Source organism: Neoarius graeffei, chromosome 19, assembly GCF_027579695.1.
Source record: "Neoarius graeffei isolate fNeoGra1 chromosome 19, fNeoGra1.pri, whole genome shotgun sequence".
Classification (NCBI taxonomy): Eukaryota; Metazoa; Chordata; class Actinopteri; order Siluriformes; family Ariidae; genus Neoarius; species Neoarius graeffei.
In genome coordinates, this window is record NC_083587.1 from 9,690,597 (window position 1) to 9,711,824 (window position 21,228).

Genomic DNA, 21,228 nt, shown 5'->3' on the forward strand with positions numbered 1-21,228 from the left:
GTATTAAACCTCCCCTTTATCTCCAAGATCCTTGAAAAAGCTGTGGCATATAAATATACCTTCCCCACATATGATAAAACTTAAAGCCACAAAAGAGCATTTTATTCGTAGAAGACATAAGAAAAGCCTCACCAGAAATCTTCAGACACCTGCTGAACAGAAGCTTGCTCTTCTTTAATTCAGGGAAGCTTTACCTAGGAAACAAAAAAAGAAGACACAGGAGGAATTTTAAAAAAGAAGATGGCCAATAATGTTAACTCAAGCTCAATCTCATTATGTTAACTCAAGCTCAAATGATGACCACATTGTGAAAAAAGGTTGATCTTACACACACAAAAGAGTGAAATAAAGCTTATTATAGCTTAAATCATTTATAAGAACTCAAAAATTAACGAATTTGGGGATGTTTTAGCACTATTGCTTAACTTCCCAAGATATGAGTTATTATTTTGGTGTGTAACTTAAGTGCCAAGAGACAATTAACTGAGTTTCACTGTACTTATGAGTCATGTCCTGTAAACAAACAATAACAGATTGATTGATTGAAAGCTTCCCACACCTTCCAAAATTACCAAAAGCAATGTTTCAAACCATACATGACAACATACACTGGTCTTCACAAACGGCAAAACACAGGTTGTCTCACTTAATGCATTTAAAATGACAACAATATGTATAGATATATCATCTTTAGATCCTTAAAACCAAGAACTCCAAAATTTACTCATTCGGGGATGGTTCAGCACTATTGCTAACCCCAACCCAACAGCTCTCGGATTAGCAGTACCGGCAGGGGGAAGACAAGAAGAGGGAGGACAGACAAAGGGGAGAAGCACAATAAAAGGAGACACAAAACACAAAGTTAATAAAATGCAATAATGTTTTATGCACAGATGGAGAGAGAGAGAGAGGAGGCAGTTGGGGGAGAGAAACTAACCTTACATCAACCTAATATAATCCTAATCATAACCTCAGCCTAAACTTAACATAACCTATTATTTTTTTCTGTGTTTTACTCAGGGACTCTCCAAAATTGGTGTCAGCACTTCACGATGGGCTACTGTGTGCCAAGAATGGCACCTATCTGGCCAGTTTGGATTCAACTCTCAAACTACCCAGATAGATGCAGGACTTAGCATACTTGAGGCAGGTAAAGTGTACTGCAACTCAGTTGATCCCTCATGCAGCTCCATCATGGGCTACTGTGTGCCAAGAATGGAGTCTATCTGGCCAGTTTGGATTCAACTCTCAAACTTCCCGGATAGATGCAGGACTTGGCACACTTGAGGCAGGTAAAGTGTACTGCGACTCAGTTGATCCCTCATGCAGCTCCATCATTCTGGTCACAGAAGGGCTGGTGGACCTGGTTACATCTTCTCCTTCGAATATCTGTCTCTTTATTACAAATTTCCAAAATCTGGTAGGTCCAGGTCCTGCAGCTCTCAGATTAGCAGTACCAGCAGGGACAAGACCAGAAGAGGGAGGACAGAAAAAGGGGAGAAGCACAATTACAGGAGAGACAAAACACAAATTTATTAAAATGCAATAATGTTTTATGCACAGATGGAGAGAGAGAGAGAGGAGGCAGTTGTTGGAGAGAAAACTAACCCTACATCAACCTAATATAATCCAACACATAACCTCAGCCGAAACTTAACGTAACCTATTCCTTGTTTCTGTGTTTTACTCAGGGACTCTCCAAAATTGGTATCAACAGTTCCACGGTGGGCTACTGTGTGCCAAGGATAAGAGACTATCTCACACGCTTGGATTCAACTCTCAAACTTGCCAGATAGCCCCTTAGACTTAGCACACTTGAGGTGGGTAAAGTGTACTGTGACTCAGTTGATCCCTCATGCAGCTCCATCATTCTGGTCACAAAAGGGCTGATGGACCTGGTTGCATCTTCTCCTTTGAATCTCTGTCTCTTTATTACAAATTTCCAAAATCTGGTAAGTCCAGGTCCTGAAGCTTTCAGATTAGCAGTACCAACAGGGAGAAGACCAGAAGAGTCTGACTGTACAACTAGACTGCATTTCCACAGAGAAAATGCAAAGTGTGCTTGCTGAGCTGTAGCAGAACAGCTATCATGCTAAAAGTTAACATGCCAACATGCTAAAAGCTAGCATGCTAACATGCTGACAGCTAGCATGTTGACAGCTAGCATACTAGCATGCTGACAGCTAGCATACTAAGATGCTGACAGCTAGCATACTAACATGCTGACAGCTAGCATACTAGCATGCTAACCGCTAGCATGCTAACAGCTAGCATGCTAACATGTTAACAGTTAACATGCTAACTGCTAACATGCTAGCATACTAACATGTAATAACTGCAACTAAACAGCAATAACTGCAACTAAACATTTCCGGTAACTGTTGATCAGTCCTGCACACTGGCTTGGAGGAATTTTAGCCCATTCTTCCATACAGAACAGCTTTAATCCTGGGATGTTGGTGGGTTTCCTCACATGAACTGCTCGCTTCAGGTCCTTCTACAACATTCCGATTGGATTAAGGTCAGGACTTTGACTTGGCCATTCCAAAACATTAACTTTATTCTTCTTTAACCATTCTTTGGTACAACGACTTGTGTGCTTAGGGTCACTGTCTTGCTGCATGACCCACCTTCTCTTGAGATTCAGTTCATGGACAGATGTCCTGACGTTTTCCTTTAGAATTTGCTGGTGTAATTCAGAATTCATTGTTCCATCAATGATGGCAAGCCATCCTGGCCCAGATGCAGCAAAACAGGCCCAAACGATGATACTACCACCAACATGTTTCACAGATGGGATAAGGGTCTTATGCTGGAATGCAGTATTTTCCTTTCTCCAAACACAACGCTTCTCATTTAAACCAAAAAGTTCTATTTTGGTCTCATACGTCCACAAAACATTTTTCTAATAGCCTTCTGGCTTGTCCACGTGATCTTTAGCAAAGTGCAGAAGAGCAGCAATGTTCTTTTTGGAGAGTAGTGGCGTTCTCCTTGCAACCCTGCCATGCACACCATTGTTGTTCAGTGTTCTCCTGATGATGGACTCATGAACATTAACATTAGCCAATGTGAGAGAGGCCTTCAGTTGCTTAGAAGTTACCCTGGGGTCCTTTGTGACCTCGCCGACTATTATACACCTTGCTCTTGGAGTGATCTTTGTTGGTCGACCACTCCTAACTAGCATACTAACACTACATTCATTTGAATGGGGCCAAAAATCAATGGAAGCCTATGGAGGGCAAAAAGGATGTGTGAAAACCAAGAAAAAGACGAGTGCAGGTCTCAGATGAGGGGATGGATATGTGTGGGGACTTGACCTGAGGCATCATATGAAGTCTCTTGAAGTTTGGTCACTCAGTTAAAAAATTTGACGGAGAGTGAAAGCTTTTTTCCCGAAACGCCATTCATTTTCAATGGGGCCAAAAATGAATGGAAGTGAATGGATGAAAAAGTGGGGCATGAAAAGAAAGGAAAAAAAATCGCAGATGCACCAAACCTCATATTATACCTCAGGCCAACTCCCCAGACCCATATATGCATTCGGTTCTGACCCGCACTCATTTTTTATTATTATTATTTTTTTAAATAATAAAAATAAAAAATGAGTGCGGGTCAGAACTGAATGCATATATGCGTCTGGGGAGTTGGCCTGAGGTATCACATGAGGTTTGGTGCATCTGTGATGAAGCGTGTCTGAGCAGGACGATTTGATTCGTGAGCCCTATTCATTCTCTATGGGGAAAAAATGACAAAAATGACAAGAACGAGAGAACAGGTGTGTCAATTCAGAAGCTGAAATCAAGCACGCCATTCCAGATCAGGCCCTACGTTTCAGTGTTGGAATGGTGTCTCTATCTCGAAAGCCCTAGGAGGAGTAGTGGATCCAAAAAACGGGTGAAATCAAATAATAATAATAATAATAATAATAATAAAAATAAAACTTAAGAACAATAGTGTGCTTTTGCAAGCACACTAATAAAATGCAATAATGTTTTATGCACAGACGGAGAGAGAGAGGAGGCGGTTGGAGGAGAGAAAACTAATCTTACATCAACCTAATATAATTCTACTCATAAAACTCAGCCTAAACTTAATGTAACCTATTCCTTGTTTGTGTTTTACTCAGGGACTCTCCAAAATTGGTGTCAGCACTTCCACGATGGGCTACTGTGTGCCAAGGACAAGAGACTACCTGGCCAGTTTGGATTGAACTCTCAAACTTGCCAGATAGCCCCTTAGACTTAGCACACTTGAGGCGGGTAAAGTGTACTGCGACTCAGTTGATCCCTCATGCAGCTCCATCTTTCTGGTCACAGAGGGGCTGATGGACCTGGTTGCATCTTCTCCTTCGAATCTCTGTCTCTTTATTACAAATTTCCAAAATCACAGTATAAAACAAACGTTCCCTAGTATAATCAGGCCTCAGTTTCAGTGTCCATTTGTTAGTTTAAATCTAAATACATCAATACAGCTGTCTCTGTTCTTCACACATCAGTAGGCAACATCTTTTACACACACATTCACAAAAATAATCATGTCTTTACAAAAATAAACATCACTCTCTCAAGTGCAATACTACCCTAAGAATAGGTCACGTTTTTAACTTATATAGACGTACATATCTTTAACTCAAGAAATCCACCATTTTATTAATGTACAGTGGTGCTTGAAAGTTTGTGAACCCTTTAGAATTTTCTATATTTCTGCATAAATATGACCTAAAACATCATCAGATTTTCACACGAGTCCTAAAAGTAGATAAAGAGAACCCAGTTAAACAAATGACACAAAAATATTATACTTGGTCATTTACTTATTGAGGAAAATGATCCAATATTACATATCTGTGAGTGGCAAAAGTATGTGAACCTTTGCTTTCAGTATCTGGTGTGACCCCCTTGTGCAGCAATAACTGCAACTAAACGTTTCCGGTAACTGTTGATCAGTCCTGCACACTGGCTTGGAGGAATTTTAGCCCATTCTTCCATACAGAACAGCTTTAATCCTGGGATGTTGGTGGGTTTCCTCACATGAACTGCTCGCTTCAGGTCCTTCTACAACATTTCGATTGGATTAAGGTCAGGACTTTGACTTGGCCATTCCAAAACATTAACTTTATTCTTCTTTAACCATTCTTTGGTACAACGACTTGTGTGCTTAGGGTCACTGTCTTGCTGCATGACCCACCTTCTCTTGAGATTCAGTTCATGGACAGATGTCCTGACGTTTTCCTTTAGAATTTGCTGGTGTAATTCAGAATTCATTGTTCCATCAATGATGGCAAGCCATCCTGGCCCAGATGCAGCAAAACAGGCCCAAACGATGATACTACCACCAACATGTTTCACAGATGGGATAAGGGTCTTATGCTGGAATGCAGTATTTTCCTTTCTCCAAACACAACGCTTCTCATTTAAACCAAAAAGTTCTATTTTGGTCTCATCCGTCCACAAAACATTTTTCTAATAGCCTTCTGGCTTGTCCACGTGATCTTTAGCAAAGTGCAGAAGAGCAGCAATGTTCTTTTTGGAGAGTAGTGGCGTTCTCCTTGCAACCCTGCCATGCACACCATTGTTGTTCAGTGTTCTCCTGATGATGGACTCATGAACATTAACATTAGCCAATGTGAGAGAGGCCTTCAGTTGCTTAGAAGTTACCCTGGGGTCCTTTGTGACCTCGCCGACTATTATACACCTTGCTCTTGGAGTGATCTTTGTTGGTCGACCACTCCTAGGGAGGGTAACAATGGTCTTGAATTTCCTCCATTTGTACACCCATCTGTCTGACTGTGGATTGGTGGAGTCCAAACTCTTTAGAGATGGTTTTGTAACCTTGTCCAGCCTGATAAGCATCAACAATGCTTTTCCTGAGGTCCTCAGAAATCTCCTTTGTTCGTGCCATGATACACTTCCACAAACATGTGTTGTGAAGATCAGACTTTGATAGATCCCTGTTCTTTAAATAAAACAGGGTGCCCACTCACACCTGATTGTCATCCCATTGATTGAAAACACCTGACTCTAATTTCACCTTCAAATTAACTGCTAATCCTAGAGGTTCACATACTTTTGCCACTCACAGATATGTAATATTGGATCATTTTCCTCAATAAATAAATGCCAAAGTATAATATTTTTGTCTCATTTGTTTAACTGGGTTCTCTTTATCTACTTTTAGGACTTGTGTGAAAATCTGATGATGTTTTAGGTCATATTTATGCAGAAATATAGAAAATTCTAAAGGGTTCACAAACTTTCAAGCACCACTGTAAATCATAGACGCTCTTTGGCTTTAAATGAATATTTAGATGACTTTAGAGTCGAAACATGAAACATAATACACATAGGGAAAACTGCTCAACTTATGATGCATTTTTAAACACAATCCAGACATATCACTACTCCTGTACAACTTCGGAGATAACTCCCTTTAAGTTATAAACGGTGAACCTTCCCTCCTTTAACATTAACAATCATTCATTCATAACATGTCTGGATACCTACATAACTGAAATAAAATCATGCCAGGGAGTGAAGACACCAGCACACAAAGCCTCACAGTCACAGTAATAGGTCCAGTAGTATAATTATAATAATAGGTCCAGTAGTATAATTAGTATAACAGTCATTCAACAACACAAAGTTATTACTCTTAGAATTAAATCATTTTCTACAGAGAAATTTGTGTGCAAGATATTTTCTAGCAACAAATACATACCGTAAAACTTATTTTCAAAGTTATGATATACACGTGTACATTAAAATAATTTTATCAGAATTTTTGGCAACAGTCTGTTTCTTGAAAAATAATTTATAGCCAATTTAAACAAATGTCCCATAATTCTGAAGATTTTCTAATGTGTATCAAAATAAATGTTTCTCCAAAAGAGAGAAAAGTTTCAAAAAGGTACATATATTTTCAAAGAATAATGAATACATGTAATTCACAAGCTAACACTGATCATTTCCCACCTGGAAGAACAATATACAGTAGCCAGCACGCGCCATGCTTCTACTGTTACGTAGCTCCTGCTGTGTTATGAATCTGGCTACAAGTTACTATGAACAGTCATGTTAATTACCCTGTGTTCCTCTCTCGCTGTTATTCTGGAGTCTGAGGCAGCTCTCACAGTGGCTGACATTTAATGCAAACCGAGCACTATCAACAGTATCACAAACCGACAGCCACGTGTTATCATGAATCGTTGAGAATTTCACAACATAAACAAAGGAAGTATATTTTACGACATTCAGACATCAGAGACTCAGACACGGTTTACGGTAATCGCTAGATGCATTTCATGTTCACTTCATGTTATGAAGCGACTGAACAACAAATTGAAATATATATGCCAAAAAATGACATTTAACAATAATTTAAAAATATTTTGGGATCTCCACCCTTATGAAACAGGATTTTTTCTTCTAATTTGGACGATTTTCGTATGTTCTATTTTGGGCCTTTTGACAAGCCCGTAATTTCAGCGCCGTTATACGGTATGTAATTGGGGCTGTATTTGCCCTTGAGTACACACGTGCTAAATGGCCAGGACCAAATCCTGACCAAAATACTTGAAATCTTGTTCTCTGCAGAGAAGAGCTAGTTGCATCTGATCAATACTTGACCTGTGGTGTGGTAATAGGTCTGCCAGTGTGAGATACACTGCCAGTATTTTGTGTTTCTTTTTTCCTGACCTAAGTGGGTTTACTACTTCAAATGCATCCTGATAAAGAATCAAGCCCAAAGAAGACTGTATGAAGTAATTTCTCAGTAATGTTGTCCCCATCCCATACATCTTGAAAAACATCCTTGGTTTGGACTTGGGTGTGTACTTGATTGTATTGTTCTCTTACAGATTTGCACTGAAAAAGAGCTTCAAGTGTTTGTTTTATGGGGATGTACTGAGCAAAGTACTTTTTCCCTGCTTCATTTTGTCCCAGACATATAGGCACTGGTTCAATATAATGAAACCGATTCTTGAACACAGTCTTTCTCCGTTGATCTGTTTTCAGTGTGTTGGCATTGTGAGTCTGGAAAAGATCTTCTGTTTTCAGATCATCAATAAGAGTCCTAATGACATCATCTGGAATCCCAAGCACATGCAATTTCTCATTCAGTTTAAAAAGGAATTGTGACTGGCTGATGTCATGTATTGACTGCAACTCTTCAATGATCGTCTGAAAAGTGGATGATGGAAGCAGCAACTTTGCTTGTAGTTTAAGATAAAAGAGAGCAAGATTCCTCAAGAACAATGTATCATCAATATTTTCTGGGGTAACCTCTAAATGCTCAGTATTGTCAGCTGCATCAACCTGCATGTCACCCAGTAAGTCACTATCATTATGAGTGCCACTTGTTCCACTTGCACCTGCTAGGTCAATGATAGACGCCATTAGATTTCCCTCTGCACTTTATGTTTTCTGGACAAATGAGATGTAAAAGTTGATACCACAGTAAATGTCTTACCACAATGCATAAAAGGACATGCAACTGCTCGTCCTTCTTTAATGTGAGCTTTAAGGTGAGAGTAAAAATCTGTCAGGGAATCAGATTTGTCACTACAGAAGTCAACATGGCAGGTCAGGTCCACTGGCATACTCAAGCTGGGCTCAGTATCACGTTTCTTATGATCTCTGTATAGATGTGCTTTCAGACCTGCACATTTTCGAAAGGTCCTTTTGCAATTAGGCATACAACACCACAGTTTTAAATTGGGCATATTGCTGTGAATTTTCATGTGTCTCACATAGGCAACTGTGTCGTTACACTGATGTGCACATCTCTGACAAGAAAACATTATTGCAAACTTGACTGTTATGATTCATTAAACAGTAAACTGCACTGTGCAGCATGAACAACAACTCCTTTCACTAGTTCACCTGAACGGCAAGTCCTTACTGTGATCAGTAGCGCAGCAGCAAATAGTCTGCAGTACCTGTAATGTCAAAGAAATATGTCAAAAACTGTACAGTCCAACTAAAACGATGCCCAAAACACTCACCAAACACTGCATAGATCAAATAATACACGGGCCGCCATAGATTCATTAATTAATGGCAAACATGGTAACAACAATGGTAAATGAACAATAAACTGCAATAGAAAAACAGTCATATACCGACTAGAAACAGTAGTAAGTTACAGTAAAGGAAATCCTCTTCAGCACTCAATTTCTGAACTAAAATTTTTAATCTAGAATACCACCCAATAATCAGCATGAACAGAAGTTTTATGTTGTGGTGTATTTACACCATTAAGGCATCATTATTATGCTTCACGAATTCACTGGTAAAATGTGTGTGCACACCTTAGACATGTAGGAATCATCTATCATCTGTGAAAATTTAGCTAGCTACTAAATTATTCTGTCATGACATGCACATATTTAGTAGGCTGAGGAAAACAAACTGAAAACATTGCCAATATACTTTGCACCAATTTATGAATGTAATAAAACTGCTACTCACCACACAATTTGCTAGATGGATAGAGAGAGGAACAGATCCAGCAACAGATCCAGCTGAACAGATGGTTCAGGTTATTTCCCACAATGCAAAAAAATACAACATGATACCGTGATTAATACTGTTGGAATTCTGCTGTAAATTAACAGCACTCGCTAACAGTGTAGGTATCGTAATCTCGCGAGATTTGGAGAGCGCGATGGGTGCTGGGCGGAAGCAGCACGCGCTTAATGAGGAGGCGGAAGTTGGAGTGAAGTCCGTGCAGTTAATGGACTTAAAAGAGGTTAGAAACTGATTATCACGTTTTACTTACATGAGTGCATGCTTGTTTGTCAAGAGAATGAAAGGTAAGAAAATAAAGTGTCATTAAGACATGTTCAGTTGGCCGAGGGTCTGATGCGCGGCTGAAACGATAAAAACCGGGGATCCCAATTAACTGCAAACCCAGGGCCGGATTATGGGGGGTCTGGGCCCCGGGGCCAGGAATTCGCAACCCCCCCCCCCCCCCCCCCCCCCCCCCCCCCCCCCACACACACACACACACAAAGGCTACTGAGGTCGCAAACTAGCAGAGGGCAACATGTGAATGAAGTAAATAAAGTGACATGTGAACATACTGTATGTTTAGAACATTAAGGCATACATTGTTAGTGATTAAAGATATATGTATTGTGTCAAGAAGTTAACAAGGAAACTGATTAGGATATGTCAATAATTAAGCTGTACCTAAGGAATAATTCATTCTAGGCTATATAAGTTTTTTTCCTACTCTTCCTTCTTGCAAAGTCATCCACTAATTCATCAAAGTTAAGCTGTCGGACCAACTCTGATTCAATTGCCAGAAGAGAAAGTGAATTCAAGCGGTTTTGGCACATTGTCATCCTGAGTTCATTCTTAATACGAGCCAGTCTGGAGAATGAACGTTCCCCTTCACAATTTGTAATAGGCAGGGTCAAAAAAAGTCTGAGTGCTATGTAGACATTTGGAAAAGTGGACTGTAGATCCAAATCCACCATGGTCTTCAGCATTGTACTTGGGTATTTTTGATTTTCTGGCATGAATGATTTGTATTGTACAAGTTCATCTGCCAAGCTCATGTCCAAATCTGTGGGATATGCTGCAGCAAGTGATTTGGCCCTTGAAGTGAGCTCACTGTTGGACATATTGTCAGGCATGAAAAGAACATGAAAATGATTGGTCAAGTGTGTGTATGCAGTTAACCGATGGTTAAGACAAGACACAAGTTTGTCAATTAGAACATTGAATGTTTCAATCCGAAACTTTTCTTTTCCACTAAATTCAACACCTGGCTCTTCACTTTCATCAGCCATACATTTGCGCTTCTTTGTGTGCTGGAGGTCATGCCTGTAGTCTTGGGAGACTGAATGGGTAACATTTAAAGCTGACCCTTCAAAAAAGGTGAAATTGTCTCTCTGTTCTGCCACAAAGTCACGAAGTGAAAGGAGAAGCCGTGTAGCCGTGTGTATGTCAATGTTATGTTTCTGCAACTGCAGACTTGTGGCTTGGAACCGCTGCAGTATTGTATCCCAAAAGTGTGCCATGAAGGCTATCTCTAGGGTGTCCAGCTTGCCACAGAGTGCAGAGGCCTCGCTTCTAGTTTCACGTTTCTCCTGTGAATCTTTGGAAATATTGTTCAGTGCCTCTCTCAATTGTGGATAATATTTCCAAAGAGCCTTTGTGGATTCATCTCTTGAACTCCAGCAAGTACCTGACAACGATTTCAATGTGAGTTTCACATCTGTATCACGAAACACCTTTCCCCACCTGTGTGTTAACAAGGTACAAAATGTGTATAGTGATTGCACAAAGTCAAAGAAACGGCCAGCTTCTGGGCAACTGTCAACAGCATTGACACCAACTAAATTCAATGAACGTGCTGCACAGGGGACATAACAAATTAATGGGTTTATTCGTTTCAGATGAGCTTGGACTCCATTGTACTTTCATGACATATTACTTGCATTGTCATAAGACTGGCCTCTACAGTTAGTTAAGTCTAGGCCCAGGTTCTCCACTATAGCAACAACACACTCAGCCAAACTGCTCCCACTATGATTTCCAATAGGCTCAAAAGCCAGAAAACGCTCAACTACTTCACCACCATTATTTACAAACCTGAAAATAAAAGTGAATTGGTCCATATGAGCAAGGTCTGGAGTGGAGTCAACTATAACAGAAAAGTGTTTGGACTCTTTAATCTCGCTGATAATTGCTTTCTTTGTTCTTTCTCCCATTAAGTGGATAAATTCCTCACAGATTGTTGATGAGAGGTAGGACACAGAGCCTTTGCCCTTGCCTCCAAACCTTTGGAGATGGTCGGCTAGAAAAGGGTCAAATTTGGCCAACAGTTCGACAATGCCCAAGAAATTACCATTGTGAGGTGATCCCAGCTGCTCATCGTCTCCCCTGAAAGCAAGGCCCCTCTCCCCCAAAAACTGGATTACAGCAACAACTCTTTTCAAAACTTCCCGCCAGTATTGCCTCTCTGCATCCATTTGTTTGACAAGATCAGAATCAACTCTTCCTGTGTTTTTGGAGCGATTGTGTAATGCTAGCATGCAAGCCTTATGCTCCTCACTCCTCTCATGCTCACCGATACACTCAGAATGTTTCCAATCAGAAAACCCGTGGACAAACGCATTGTGCTTACTTGAAAATAGCTTGCAAGCAAAATAAAAGATGCAACCAGTTGAAGGGGAGTAAAGTAGCCACTGCCTAGTCACAGACTGGCCATTAGGTAGAGAACATTTGAGTAAGGAATTTGTGAAACTCCTAGTCATGCCCCCCATTGTCCTATCCCTACTTGAGGCAGGGTACTTTTCACTTAGATTTTGAAAAGCAGCTGCTCCTCTACTAACCAGAATCGACTTGGCTTGTTCAGTAATGGAACTTGGCCATAAAGCAGGGTCATTATTTGTTTCACACCAGGAGTTTGAGCCCACAGCTTCTGGTGTGATACTGGTCTCGGTGTGCCCCTTCTAACTTGACAAGACTTTCTCAGGCGATGCCTGGTCTGACAGTGAGTCTCCTGTACTAACAAGAGTGCAGTCTTGGTCGGTTGTGGTATTTGGCCGTAAAGCAGGGTCATTAAGTGTTTCACAACTGGAGTTGGAGTCCCAAGCTTCTGGTGTGAAACTGGGCTCCGTGCACTCCTCCTCACTTGGAAACACTTTCTCAAGAGATGCCTGGTCTGATTGTGGGCCTGAGGCCTGAGCCTGACAGGTCGGGTCTACACTTGATTGGGTCTGTGAGGGCTCCTGTATGATCAAGCCAGTAGTGATCTCTTCATTGCTACAACTCGGGCCACTGATGACATTATCAATACTTGAATCTTGAGGCTTGTCGAAAAAGTTAGAAATCAGAGGCACATTTTTAAAAAAATCGGCCTGCTTTGCCTCCCTAATTTTTTTGGCTTTTCGTTTTGAAGCCCCACTTTTTTGTTTGCAATCCATATTACTGATGCCAAGTGTAATGTGGGAGTGTTATATCTACTGGATTTTCACTGGGACTTCCTAAATTTCTCACAACTGATTATAATAATAATACACACACACACACACACACACACACACACACACACACAATACAATAATTAAAGGCAATGAGCCTTTAAAAAGGCTTTGAACCTTTGAAGGTGCAGTGTTGTTTCTAGTAATATAATATAATGAAATATAATATAATATAATAATTAAAGACAATGAGCCTTCACAAAGGCTGTTGGAAATGCTCTAGCCTTTTACAAAGGCTTTGAACCTTTGAATGTGCAGTGATGTGTTATAATATATAATATAATATAATATAATATAATATAATATAATATAATATAATATATAAATAGATATAAGCCTTTAAAAAGGCTGTTGGATGCTAAACTGCTGAACAAGTCTGGTTGAACAGGCTGAACACAGAGCAAGTTGTCAAGCGGAATGGTCAGAATGTTGTGAGGAGTACTGAAGCAGGGAGCCTATATATAGAGAGAGCCCAAGTCTCCGCCCCTTCTGGTCAGTCCATTGGAAAATCGATATTAGATTTTCACTTAGACTTCCGAAATTTCTCACTGAAAATACACTAGTCCTTACAACGGCTTTGAGGTCGTAGTGGCGAATCAAATCGATTAAAACATTTATGTTGCTGATTTGATTGGCCGCCGCAGGCGAAATTCGCTCCTCATTTGCATAATATTAAACTTGGCCAAATATTTTCACTTCGCTTCACCCTGTTCGCTTGCCTTCGCCCCACTTCGCTTCCCTCATAGGAATGAATGGCGAATTTCGCTTCGCTTTGCCAAATTCGCGTGTATGTGCCCCCGGCGTGAGGCACACAAGGCATGTTGTTATCTGCCTATGACATGACATGAAGTAAGGAACAAAAACGAACCCCAACACCAAAACCCTTGGTAAATCAGAGGCCCTTTGTAAGGACGTTTGTAATCAGAGGGCTCTCTTCAGGGGCGTCGAAGTAGGGGGGAAAGTGGGACTCAGTCACCAAGGCCCTACGTATCGGGGGGCCCCATAGGGAGTCAGTTTTTTTTTTGTGGGGGGGGTCCATTTGAGCTAAGTCCATAGGGCCCAGAATTTGGTGCTACTCTTAACAGTACACTTTCCCATTAGGGCTCTCTCTAGGGCCCCCAGATAGCCAGAAGTCACGACCCTTAGCAGGGGCTTTCATAATCATAGGATCCTCTGAAAGCATTCCCCCTACTTCCTTGAACCCCTAGTTGGCAGACGTTATGGCCTCAGGAGTTTTCACAAGAGGCACTACAGCAGGGCCAGGGGCCCTCTGATTGCCGTCCCCCGCCACCCACCAACCCACCCCTTCCCTCTGTTTTCTTCAGATATGCCTTATAACAGTGTAAGTAGTCATAAGATCCTAGAGAATAGAGGCCCTCTGATGTCGCAATTGGCATCAGCATCGGCATCGCTATGGGCCCCCCTGGGCGCCGGCCCCACTGGCCCGGTCCGTAATCCGGCCCTGTGCAAACCGTTTCAGATTTATACAATTAAAGAATTTTTGAATTGTTGATTTTGTTCTCTCAGTTACTAAAGGTTATGGGATTCCTGTATTGGGCATAAGAGAGCTCAGAGTGAAAAATCTGAAGTGATACTCTTGTCTTGAATTTTAATATAATAACAATGAAAGGGAAGTCTGAAATCAGATTTTGAGCTGAAAAATCTCATGCCTGAATATTGTATAGTCGAAAATGTGCTTATCCATGGAAATTCATTCTCCCATGCAACCTGGTGTTTGCATTCATATAAACCCAGTTGTTTGTCTCCAACCTACCCGTTATTTTTGTCTCATCTCATCTCATTATCTCTACCCGCTTTATCCTTCTACAGGGTCGCAGGCAAGCTGGAGCCTATCCCAGCTGACTACGGGCGAAAGGTGGGGTACACCCTGGATAAGTCGCTAGGTCATCACAGGGCTGACACATAGACACAGACAACCATTCACACTCACATTCACACCTACGGTCAATTTAGAGTCACCAGTTAACCTAACCTGCATGTCTTTGGACTGTGGGGGAAACCGGAGCACCCGAAGGAAACCCACACGGTCACGGGGAGAACATGCAAACTCCACACAGAAAGGCCCTCGCCGGCCACAGGGCTCGAACCCAGACCTTCTTGCTGTGAGGCGACAGCGCTAACCACTACACCACCGTGCCGCCCCCATTATTTTTGTAATAGTTAAATTTGCAATTTGCATACGGTGCCTAGGATTGGGAGTCTACGGTCGGCTCGACCAATCAGAAGGCACAACCACCTCCAGTGACCGCAGACGTTTGGAAGATGGCGAAGCTCTCCTCCTGTCTCAGCAAGGACCCGCTGGCGATGCTCCACCTGCAGCAAGGGACCAGCCGAGTTACACCTCCTTCCGCAATCCTCACTCGATGCAACTCTGACTTTTTTACGTCACTCAGTCGGAAGGGTCACTTAATAACATGTCCCAGCAATATAACCGCCATTTTCTAAACTTTATTGTTCGGTCAACATGTGAGTGTTTGCAACTCTTATTCAGCCAGCTCCTTATACATCACATTTTGGGTTTGGCTGTTTAACACTCTGTGGCAGTCTGATAAACCGTGACATCTTTAAGTATTTCATCTAACTAACAACATCCATGCAAAAGTGACACACATGGTTATATTCTGGACACCCTCAGCAGTAGTAATATGAGAGTAAAGTGAATGTAATGACATTTGTTTTTATTTAAATTAAGTGCAAACACAACCTTACAAAACTATTTTCAGAGTCTTCAAACCTTGTAAAAAACACTATAAATATATCTGCGCAAGACTTTTGAAGTCTGAACTTTGTAAACATAGGTGTTGGCTACATAAAAGTAAGAACAGCATTCAGAAATGTTCTGTAGTTTCAATACTAATTGTAGAAACTTCAGACTCCCTATGTTTTTTTTCTCCAAAGTCAGTGAATATTATAAAGTTTAAATAATATAAAGTTCAGATCACGTGACCCTTCAACGGCAATGCTGGCGTAGTTTCTCGCTCTACTCATATAGGCATATTTTTTAATTTATCCTAACACATAAATTGGATATTTCGACACCTATCCCACCATGAACACCTCTTCAACTAAAGAATCACGAAAAAGGGAGATTGAACAATCGCCTTTAAAGAAAAAGTTTAAAGATTCCTCCATCTCTAAAGATGACCTCGATGCGGCTATTGCTAATGGCATAAAGCTAGCACTTCAAGAACAACAAAGTGCCCTGGATTCAATAGTTACTTCTGCAGTTAAGGAAGCTATGGACTCTGTGTTGATCCCTGCATTACACGATATACACACGGATCTACAGAAGACAAACGAAGTGGTAAAGGAAGTTAGTGGGGAATTAGAAAGAGTGGCTACAGCTGCTAAACACACCCAAGACCGAGTGGACTCAGTGTAAGCGGCTGCATGAGAGGACAGACGATTGGTTATCGATCTAAGGAAACAGTTTGATCAACTCAATACAAAGCTGACAGACTTGGAGGATAGGGGTCGTAGAAACAACGTCAGAATTGTTGGCTTACCAGAAACGGCAGAGGGCTCTGATATAGTCGGCTATCTCAAGGCTAATCTTCCCAAATGGATTCCATCACTGGTGGGTCTGGACATTGATATTGAGCGGGCACATCGGGTGTATGACGGCCATGATGCTAAAACCAACAAGCCACGCACCCTTATCTTCTACGATGGCAGGATAGATCAGCCATACTCAAAGGTGCACGCAAAGTATATCCAGTGAAGTACGCCAGCAACACAACTCTCCTATTCTTTCCCAACTTCAGTCCAACTACAACAGCAAAGAGCTTCAGTCCTGTCATGAAGAAGGCTACAGCCATGGGCCTGGAACCGTTTCTCATCTACCCCGCCTTGAAGATAGAGCATCATGGTTAGAAGATGACATTTGATTCCCCTCAAGCTGCGGACGATTTTATCAGCTCCCTGCCACGGAGATTAGCTCCTGCAACAGCGCGGGATGACAACGGAGCTACCGCTCTTCTCCCTGGCCAAAGCAGCGAGGGCAAGCATCATGGTGGTAACGTTAATCAACACACAGGAGAAGGCAATATAGTGGACATGAATGAAGGATGGCTAGCAGTTCCCTTCCACAAGGGCATGTTTACTGGTGTTCTACAGCTTTACAAAATTTATGTCAACTATGTTAATAGCAATGTCGCCTCCATAGGTTAAGGCTGAATACATAGGCTACAATGTTTTTTTTTTTTCTAAGGTCAACCTGTTTTTGTTTTTATATCGACATTAGCCTCAAGTTTTAATTTCACCCGTTCACCGGGTTGGTGAAGAATTATCCATTCATTTATTTATTTATTTATTTATTTATTTTAATTATTCTTATTTTATTTTTTTTATTATTATTATTTTTTGTTGGCTGTGTGGGTGCCTGCTACTATAGCCATGCTTTGGAGTGGATTGGCCATGGATCAGTCGAAGTTTGTGTTTTTGCAGGCCTACAGAAGGATTTCTGTGCGGTCTGTGCCAGTTTTTGTCTATAGTTTTCCCTCCCCCTCCTCTACAGACATATTTTTACTTCACGTTAGAACTCTACTAGCATTAGTGAAATGTCAAAATATTTGGCAGGTGTATGTTAGCTTTATTCTTTATCACACATCAACATATATCAGCAGTTATCCTCATATTGAATCTGATCTTAGCTGTTCGTAACATAAATGCTACCCTTGATTATTCTGTCACTTAATGTTAATGGACTTAACTTTGCTATCAAACGAACGCGTGTCCTTGAGTACCTGCATCGTAAAAGGGCGGACATTGCCCTAATTCAAGAAACACATCTCAGACAAAGCGATGTGGCCTGTTTTCAAAACAAACACTACAAACTTATTGCATCGTCATGTGCACTAAATAAAACCAAGGGTGTGTGCATCTTGATGAAAAGGAAATTTGATCTCGACATCAAGCATAGCGCAAAGGATGAGAATGGCAGACTGGCATTTGTTACTGGTAGTATTCTCCATGTGAAACTGGCATTCATATCTATATATTGTCCAAATGAGCCAGACAGGGACTTTTTTACTTATATTGGCAATCCACTACTACTAGAACTAAACGACTGCTCTTTAGTGATAGGAGGTGATTTTAATGCTGTTATTAACCCTGTTCTTGATAAATCTAATCCAGATGCAGCGACCAATCTTTCATCTACTTTGTTGAACTCATTCATAAAAGATCTTAACCTTATTGACCTCTGGCGTATGCAGAATATTGATACTAGGGATTACACATTTTTCTCCAACAGACATAAGACATTTTCTAGGATAGATTATATCTTTGTTAGCTCATCCTTAATTGCAGGAAATACTTCCATCTCTATTCAGCCAATTCTGTTATCTGATCACTCTGCATTACTATGTAACATTGATCTGCCCAACATTAAGATTAGGGCCCCTAGGTGGCGATTGAATACATCCTTGTTAACCAACCCTAATTTCCTTATCTCACTCAAAATCCAGTTGAAAGATTTCCTAGATATTAACACAAATGAAGACACCAATCCACAAGCTTTATGGGAGGCCACAAAATGTTTTATCCGTGGCTTTTGTATCTCATTCTCGTCTATGGTGGCAAATCAAAAGCTGTTCAGATCTCTAATTTAGAAAATAAAATTGAATCATTACAGAATTTGCAAAAACACAGCCTGTCAGATGATCAGTCTACACTGCTGGCATAATTGAAGGATGAATACAATGCAATAGCCATGTCAAAAGCAGAGTTCATCTTACATAGAACCAGACAGAGGTACTACTTTGAATCAGAGCGGCCTAGTCACCTTCTGGCACTTATGCTTAAAGACTGTGAAACTAAGGCACACATCGCAGCTATAAAAGCTGATGGTAAAATTACAACAAACTCCCAAGCCATCAATACAACTTTTACATCATTTTTTGAAAATCTTTATAAATCTGAGATTGTCTTCAATGATGCCACTTGTACAAGCTTTCTAGATAGGCTGGACTTGCCCAGGGTCTCACAGGTAGACCAGGGTGACCTTGAGGCCCCATTAGAACTTGACGAGCTACATAGAGCCCTGAAATGCCTAAACAAAGGCAAATCACCTGGTTTAGATGGCCTCCCACCAGAGCTATTTTTAGAACTTTGGGACATGGTAGGTTCACTTATGCTTGATTCTTTTAATTTTGCCATTAAGAATGGGACTTTTCATAGAGACCAAAAAACTGCACTCATCACTCTTCTCCTAAAAAAGGGAAAGGATCCTCTTGAGTGCTCTAGTTTCAGACCAATATCCCTGCTCACGACCGATCTAAAAATATATGCTAAGGCTCTTGCATTGCGCCTTGAAAGAGTCATTCACTCTTTAGTTAACACGGACCAAACAGGTTTCATCCAAGGACGGTTCGCATCTGATAACATGAGAAGGCTGCTGCATATTATAGATGCTGCAGATAGCCATCAAAATCCATGTGCTGTATTTTCACTTGACGCAGAGAAAGCCTTTGACAGGCTAGAGTGGCAATACATGTGGGCAGTATTAAAACATTTTGGGTTTGGGCATAAGTTTATGGCAATGATAAAAACATTGTACCACTCACCCTGTACAAGTGTCCTAACAGGAGGCCTGATCTCTCCCCCATTTAAATTGCAACGTGGAACAAGACAGGGATGCCCGCTTTCCCCTCTCTTATTTTGTCTATCCCTGGAACCCTTAGCACAAGGCATTAGACAATCCACAGCTTCTCCGATGAGAATTGGTGATCAAAACCACATTATATCACTGTATGTAGATGACATTATTTTGTTTTTAGACAATTTTGGCACCTCCATTCACCTAATAATGAAAGAATTTGATAATTTTAGTGGCCTCTCAGGCTACAAAATAAATTGGTCAGAATCCGCCTTAATCTCATCTCTCATCTCATTATCTCTAGCCGCTTTATCCTTCTACAGGGTCGCAGGCAAGCTGGAGCCTATCCCAGCTGACTACGGGCGAAAGGGAATCCGCCTTAATGCCTCTGAATAATAAAAGTATAAAAACTCCTATTCCTGCATGCATTCAGGTCAAAAGCTCTTTTACCTATCTGGGCATTCAAATTCATAAAAACATACATAAGATAAACAGGGACAACTTCAACACTCTGCTAACCAAGATAAAGTCTGACATTGAAAGATGGAAGAATTTAAAAACAACCATTCAAGGCAGAATTAATACAGTTAAAATGAACGTATTGCCACGTATCAATTTCCTTTTCTTCATGTTGCCACTCCCTCCCCCTCCAACTTATTTTAAAGACCTACATTCTATGATGTCCAAATTTATTTGGAATGGTAGAAGGCCTAGGATTCGTTTGACAACATTACAGTGGCCAAAACTGCTTGGTGGTTTGGCGGTACCAAACTTTGAACATTATTATTGGTCATTCCAAATCAGGGCACTCGGCACATGGGTCAACCCAGAAGCTACCTCTGCATGGAAAATGATTGAGTCTGCTAAGGTTGCACCACATAGGCTACAGGACATATTGTTTACCAATATACGTACTAAAGCACTTAATAAATTCGGACTTATTATTGCTAATTCTGTACAGGTATGGAAGAGGGCAGAAAGATGGATGGGTGGCCCATTTAAATTCTGTAAGAATACGCCACTATGGCACAACTTTAATTTATTATGTGGTAACCAACCATTTATTCAACCCTCTTGGTCATCACTTGGAATAAACATGCTTGGTGATATATATGATGCTCAAGGTCTCTGCTCTATTCAGGACTTAAGGACACGCTTCTCTCTCCCAGCGTCATCTTACTTTGCGTACTTTCAGCTAAGATCAGCCTTAAAAGCATATGGTGTTCCCTGGGATTCTCCCCTTCCCTCTCATCCCATGCTAGAATGGATCTTGCCTATATTTGGTAGATTGTCTGTCTCCTTAATATACAGGAAACTAACTGAACATAGTCTAAAGCCTCTGTCAATTGAATCTATTTGGAATAGGGAACTGGGAGAATTAGATGTGAATGTAGACTGGGATACTGTGTGGTCGAATTTAAGTTTAACCTCTAAGAATTTAGCTCATCAACTTATTCACTTTAAAACCATTCACAGAACATACACCACACCCTATAAGAGATTCCAGATGAAACTACAGGCTTCGTATGACTGTCACATTTGCAATAACACCTCACCTGGAACGTTTTTGCATATGCTTTGGAATTGTCCAATCATATCTAACCTCTGGACCCAT

The 21,228-nt window shown here is 40.9% G+C and overlaps 1 pseudogene; it reads left to right on the plus strand.

Moving 5' to 3' along the window:
* LOC132867565 (serine/threonine-protein kinase pim-3-like) overlaps positions 1-21,228 on the plus strand; it is a 38,641-nt pseudogene that overhangs the window by 10,541 nt on the left and 6,872 nt on the right.